This window comes from Melanotaenia boesemani, chromosome 8 (genome assembly GCF_017639745.1).
Source record: "Melanotaenia boesemani isolate fMelBoe1 chromosome 8, fMelBoe1.pri, whole genome shotgun sequence".
NCBI lineage: Eukaryota > Metazoa > Chordata > Actinopteri > Atheriniformes > Melanotaeniidae > Melanotaenia > Melanotaenia boesemani.
In genome coordinates, this window is record NC_055689.1 from 1,491,923 (window position 1) to 1,499,287 (window position 7,365).

Sequence of the window (7,365 nt, forward strand, 5' to 3'; positions counted from 1 at the left end):
CCACCCTGCCCCGCCCAGCGCAACAAGCACACCTCCCACAGCCCTACCTGTGTATGTAGTGAAGAGTGGGGGAGGGGAGGGGTCAGGAGATGTAGGTCCAGAGGGGAGTAAACCTCCCCCTTGGAAGACGACCCGCCAGCGGCTCAGGGCGCCCCCGTCCTCCGCCGGCCCCGAAGGGCGTCACAGGCCCGGAGCAGCCACCCAACCCAGGCACGCCACGAACCCCCCCAGGGGCCAGCCACCAGCCCAAGGGGCCACTTTCCTCTTTCTGAGTGGGAGGGGGGCGAGGCGAAGGAAGGGAACCCCAGGCCCACGCCCCCGACACCCGGCCAGGGCGCCCCCCAGAGGACACGTCCTAACCCCTGCAAACACACACACCCTTTTTTTTTTTTTTTTTTTTTCCTCCAGCCACTCACACACCCTCTCACATACCTCTATACACAAACACCTCAAAACGTGCACATACCTCCACACACACACCTCAGGCACATACCTATAAACACACACACCGGTGCCTCCATACACACACATGGAAACTTTCATACACACACGCACACACACTCTCATACCCCTCCATACACATACACCACTACACACACACTCACATACATACCTGCATATACACACAAACACCTCCATACATACTCACGCCTCCACCCACACCTTCACTCCTCCACACACACATCGACCTCCACATGCACACACTCACATATACACACCTTCACACACACACACATACATCCCGTCAGGATGTATTATTAGAGGGGTTATTTTTTCTATTCTTCTGGCCAAAGCTTTGCTAATTATTTTGAGATCTACATTTATTAATGAAATTGGACGGTAACTGGATGGAAGTGTCGGGTCTTTACCTGGTTTTATTAGTAGAGTAATATTGGCTAGGTTCATATTTGAAGGTATTTTTTGTTTTTCCTTTATTTCTAATATCATATTGTAGAAAGTGGGTGCCAGCATTGTCCAGAATTCTTTGTAGAATTCTGCTGGGTAACCATCTGGACCTGGAGCTTTATTGTTGGGCATATGCTGGAGAGCTTCATGGAGTTCACCGACTGAAAGGGGGGAATCCAAGACCATTTTATCTTCATGTTTTAATTGTGGAAGATTAATGTTACTAAGAAATTGATCAATATTGTCATCTGTTGTAGTTAGTTGTGATGTATATAATGTTTTATAGAATTCTTTGAAAGTGTTATTTATCTTGTCAGGGTCGTGGCTGATGTTTCCTTCTGGATCTCTGACAGAGGAGATGGTTGTTTTCTCCTTGTTTGTTTTTAACTGATTAGCCAGGAACCTTCCGGATTTGTTGCCATGGTCAAATTCTCCAAGCGAAGTCTTTGCACCAAGAATTGCGTCTTTTTATCTATTATTTCATTAAGTTCAAGTTTAGCTTTCCTTATAGCATTTAGTGTGTGTTCTTCTGGGGAGACATGGTAAGCGTCCTCTAAGGATTTAATTCTGAGTTCTAACTCTGAAATTCTCAAAGTTTCCTTCTTTTTCTTATGAGAAGAAAAGGAAATAATTTTCCCTCTCATTACTGCTTTTCCTGCTTCCCAAAGAACACACGCTGAAGTTTCTGGCAAGTCGTTATTTTCTAGATATAAGGACCATTCTCTTTTAAAGTAGCTGATGAACTCAGGATCTTTAAGTAATGACGTATTAAATCTCCACTTTCTAGTTGCTGGTTTATTGCTCTTACTTCTCAGAGTGAATGATACTGGTGCGTGATCACTAATGCTAATAGGATGGATTCTGATTTCTGACATGTCATTCATCAGCGAGCTGCTAGTTAAGAAATAATCTAATCTAGAATAGGAATGGTGAACTGAAGAGAAGAAGGTGTATTCTCTTAGTGTGGGATGGTGAGAGCGCCAAGCATCACAGAGACCAAAATCCTTCATGTTTTACAGTTTCTGAGGATTTCCAGACTCGATGAGCTCCTGTGGTACTTTGTTTGTCCAGTATAATGTTAAAATCACCTCCTATAATTAATGTGTTATCTGAGTGACCATAGAGTGAGGCGAAGAGGGAGTGAAAGAAGGAGGGATCATCTACATTTGGACCATATATATTTGCGATACATAACTTAACATTTTTAATAGATAATGTAATTATTATAAATCTGCCTTCTGGATCTATGATTGTATTATCTATATCAAAATTTAACCTTCTATTAATAAGAGTTGCTACTCCTCTCTGCCTAGAATTATAACAAGCTGAATACACGTGTGGAAACTGGGTTGTTGAGAGAAGATCTATTGTTGAGTTTGATAAATGAGTCTCGGAGTAATATTATATCTGCTTTCATTTCTTGCAAACGATTGAAAATTTTTAACCTCTTTTCCCTTGTGCCAGCTCCACGCACATTCCAAGTGACAAATGTGAGTTCGTTCATGAACCAACCACAGAAATGAGAGCTACAGTAGTAGCGGTTTAAAAGTTCCCCTGTTTCCATGATGGGTCCTTGACTGGTTCTTGACTGGTCCTTGACTGGTCCTTGACTGATCCTTGGCAGATCCTCACAGGTCTGTGGGGGATAATGTAATCCCCCGCAATGACGTCGTCAGCGATGGCTCTGCCCCAAGCAGCCCAAAGTAAAAAAAAACAGCTGCAATCCCTCTTTGTCCACGGGGGAGGAGCAAGTGATTTGATCTTGCTGTACTCTCTAAACAGTTTTATAATTGAGCTGTGTCGCTCATTTGTTGCATTTTTGCCAACATTTAAAAAATGATTTTGATTTGAAAATGGCGTCAAATAAATGTATCAAAAAGCCGACATGTGTAGCTAATGTGTGTTATGAGGCAAGCACAACCCTCCTCAAGTCAGGCTAGCGCTACTGGTGAATGTCACTAGCAGCGGCTACTTCTAAACATCCCGAGGAGCGCTAGCCAGCGTGTCATTTGACTGCATACGTAAGTTATTCACAGTGGGGGTTGATTACCGCTGCTGCAGTAACTGAATATTGACAAACTCATAACGTAATATCGGGCAGGTAAAAAATACATAATACTGATAATGTGTTAAAGCAGGGATCACAAAAGTCCGTGACCCAGCCCACACCTATATTCTGAATTAGGCCTCAAAGTGCTATTATCCTAAAGTGAGATAAGTAAATAAATGGTTTAATACTGTGAAATGAAGTGTCCCTGGATTTTATTCATAGCGATCTAGTGATAAAACGTGATAAAACGTCATACAGCTGTGTCTCAGTGGTGGGACAGCTGCCTGCCGCTGTCTGAAGCAGGCACATGCGCAAAGGCTGGTAGGAATGACAGGAACCAGCAGCCTATCATCACACAGGGTTTGTGATCTTACAGCCAATCAGAAGCAGGAGTAGGGCGGGCCATTTATTACAAACTCCATAGCGTGATATACGACAGTTTGGCTGAGAAAGAGTCTCCCTGAGCGGCTCTGTGGAAGTTTTAGACGTGCTAAACTGCTCGTAAATATTGATGTGTTTACTTTTCCAAACAAGTAAGCAGGTAAAACTATAGACAACAACTATATAATAAAAGTCCTAAAATACAGGTTCAGCCGTTTAGTTTTTAATACACTATAAGCATGGTAGCGTGATGGCGGTCATCAAAGACCGCTGGCGGCGCTTCCAGTGTTTAACACTAGAAACCCAGAGATTTCTTACCCCTCTACCATGCCCAGAGTACAACCAAAGGATCGCCCAGGTTTGAAATTAACAATTCAATGGGCCAACAATTAGCACCTCTTTACATTTGTAAACACAGCCATTACCTGCCGTTAGCTGTTCAAGCATACTCCTTGGGGGGAGGAGTGTGCTTGAAAAAGCCTTGTGGGACTGTGCTGTATAGTTTTCACTCACCACAAACGGTATTTGTGCTGTGACCATTTCTCACTATTTTCATGGTACCCTTTATTGAGCATTGGTCATGTGAGTTTTCATCGTCATCACACTACGCCCAGCTTGCTTTTCAAGTGAGAGATTATCACGTTTCTGTTTCCACAAAGGCAAGAAGGAAAGCATAATCAAGTATTTTCAAATGAGAGATAATTACATCCTTTTGACCTGGGAACAGAAAAGCAAAATCAATTTAATGTCCTCACTTCCTAATATGGTGCAACAAGGTTCACAGTCCTCAATGTTTTAGTAAAAAAAAAAATTAAAACACCCCTTACTAACAGGGTGGAATGGAACATAACAGAGTGGAACAGAATATAACAGGGTGGAAAATATTTTGTTCCCAATTCCAAACTAAAACGCTTCAATGGCCAGATGATCAGCAATGAATAAAGATATTTCTACAGTGATCCAGATTTTTTTTGTTTTGTTTTTTTTTTTTTTTGTTTTACATTTTGGATTTTGTAAGAGATGGGTGTGTTTTAACAACAGCAGTTTTATCCGTGACTTTAATCGATAATATTATCATTATCCAGTGTATAAAAATGTTGGTGTAAAAAACGCCAAAGATAGATAAGCATGATGCGAACTTCGTGGTCTAGCTCCTGGTTTGGTGGTCTTGTTCTGTTTATTATCAATTCTGAAAGGTATTACCAAGTTGGGGCTGCATATATGCAGCCCACAACTTGAACAAAGGCTAAATTCCTCAACATTCGCACTTGCTCCATAAATTACCATCTCCAAGGCTCCTCCACCACCACCTTGACTATGGATTGATAAGTAAATGAGCCGCAGTTTTGTAATTGTTGCATTGTCAAAACAGTTCTGTTAGTGTTGTCACACAAAATTCAGTAGACTAGTTGGTTCCTATGCAGTGAAATTACATGTTATTACAAAAATACACAATAATAAAATAGGCAAGTGGCAAGATTAGAATAATGTTATAAGTTCTGCACAAAGACTCCTTTTCGTTTTCCAAAACAAAACTGACATAAACAATCTTGAAAAAAAATGTGCACGTAGGCTATGAGGAAAAATGAATGCAATGAAGTAGGGACTGGTTGAATAAACACGGTTTAACTGGACGCCTAAGCGAGCGCGTTGCAGGATGGCTCCAGATTTTATTGTCAAATGGTTCCAGGTCAACCAAGTCCGAACTGCTTAGAGCAGAGTCCTGCACGGTTCTGTTTTGCTACGCATACCTGCCTAACCCGTTAGAATGACTCCCGAACCGACTCGTCACCAATGTATTTATTCCATTTAAATCCGAACCGACTGATGTTTAACCCGCAACCCGAGCCATTAACGCATCATTGCCATGCTGCACCGCTTCTTTTCCATTATTATAGCCTATTGTTTTTTATCATTGTGTTAATCTAAAACACATAGATAGCCTATGAATGTTTATTTTAAGCTTGCTCAACATTTTTAAAACAGCTTTATATTCCTCTGACTGAACCATTTCAGAGTGAAGACTAAACCAGACCAGTGTGTTTTATTTTGCCACTGAGAGGGTATCTTATAATAGGCTACTCGGAGATTGCTGTGCTTTAACAAAATGTAATCCACCTTTCCTGGCAGCAGGCTGTTGTTCTCCGTCTGGACTACAATCGGCGGCAGAAACTCTGTCTGCGCAAATACCCAGCGTAAAATAAACTCTTCATATATTTTCTTCTGTGTTGTTGTCTAGTATATTCAGATGATAAAACAACAATATAATAAAAAAGCAAGACTTGGAAGGAGGAACAGCGGTGCAGTAGGCTATGGCACACGTTAACGTAAAAAAGCGCACTGCTTGTTGTAAATACTTGGTTTATTGCTTTAAGAGGTAAATATGTTGGTTAACATGTTGAAGAAATATCGTGTTTCTTTTTTCATCTCTTGCTATGCTATTGAATTTGGCACATAACATGGAAATTCACTGCATTTAGGACCCGACTAGCCTACTGAATTTTCTCGGTAGCATGACAACACAAACTGGACCGTTTGACCACTCTTACCCAATGTGCAACAATCACAAAACTGGGTCACTTGTTCAGCTGCCTCATGCGGCTCATTTACGTATCAATCCACAGTCAAAGTGGTGGTGGAGGAGCCTAAGAGATGGTAATTCTTCTGGAGCAAGTGCGAATGTTTGAAGAAGGCGCATGTTCAAGTTGGGGCTGCATACAGTACCTTTTGGAATGGTAATCAGAGCGTGTCGGGAATAGCCCACCTGGAGGGGTGACGTAATCGGGATTCCCGGCGAGCAGGAAGTCGCAGCACAGCGAGTGTTGGATGTCCCCCCGCGATTAGACACATTGAAGTGGAAGAAATTATCTCCGATCCTGCGTGGGGCTTTTATCTGTCGCCCTGTCTTCTTATGGAGGTGAAATAAATATATGAGAATAAAATAACCCTTCCTAGCTACCTCAAACAGATTCTGTGTTGCTTGATCCAAATCTGATTTGTCTATGTTAATAATGCTAATATTAAAAGATTAATCAGTATGATAAATACATCCTATTGAGAATAGAGCTAGGGCTGTGATCCAGTATTTGAAAGGTTTTATTAACCTACTAGCATTCATTTCTGATAAAACAATTGGCAGCGCACAAGCATGTTACAATTTCACATTCCACGTCAAACGATGATGTATTAAGTTTTATGCATTTTTATGAATTGTGACTGGCCATCAGAGGTGCTTTGAGTGGCGCCTCTGCCGGTCAGTGTAAATTCAGATAAAATCTGACAGACTACAGGCGATGAGAAGTCTGTGAGAGAAGCGCCATCTTCTGGGTCTACCCTATATTACAAGGAATGGGTGGAGTTTGATTAAAACATCGACACTCCCAGGAGAAGGAGGGGCCTCTCTGGCGGCTGGAAGTTGGAAGGCAGCTGGCTGGAACTGGAATGGAACTGGGCTGGAAGCCGCAGGTATTCGGCTGGCTTTCAGCTTGGATGGGAACTTTTAAACCGCTACTACTGTATATGCATATTACTGAAGCGTGTGTGCGTGCATCCCACTGCTTCTCCACGTGCATGTGTATCTGCCAGCTGGTTGTGACAGGGATGTATGTGTGCTTGTGCTGTTCTGTGTGTGTTCCTGTGAATCATGAAAAGTGCTGATGTGTATATAATATAATGACAAGTGTTACCGTTAACCGTTAAAGGGTCGGAGAGAAGAAGTGTAAAGAGTGAAAAGAGCGACAGTGCCAAATGAAAAAAGTAATTTAAAAAACGCATCTGTGCTGAGAACAGTGTAGTGGAGACGGGCAGTGGATTTACTGTTAACTAAATTATCTTTTATGGCAGTTTTATGGATATAACGTGATCTAGTGAGAAAACAGGAAAATTAAAGCACATACCAAGTCAGTAGAGCCACGGAGTGATGTCCGGGTCGCGGTACAGCTGTCCATTAATAAATAATTTATCCACCGCGATGACCGCTGCGGTTTTAACGTATGTGGACTCTGATCGCTGCTGGTTTAGGGTTTGTG

At 42.0% G+C, this 7,365-nt stretch overlaps 1 protein-coding gene across 1 annotated transcript in view; it reads left to right on the forward strand.

Moving 5' to 3' along the window:
• Window positions 1-5,031: 5,031 nt before the first annotated feature.
• ano8a (anoctamin 8a) overlaps window positions 5,032-7,365 on the forward strand; it is a 57,620-nt gene continuing 55,286 nt past the window's right edge. The window contains exons 1-2 of the mRNA XM_041991975.1: window positions 5,032-5,036; window positions 7,238-7,240. The gene's annotated coding sequence lies outside the window, so the exon portion shown is untranslated. The remainder of the gene's footprint in view (window positions 5,037-7,237; window positions 7,241-7,365) is intronic.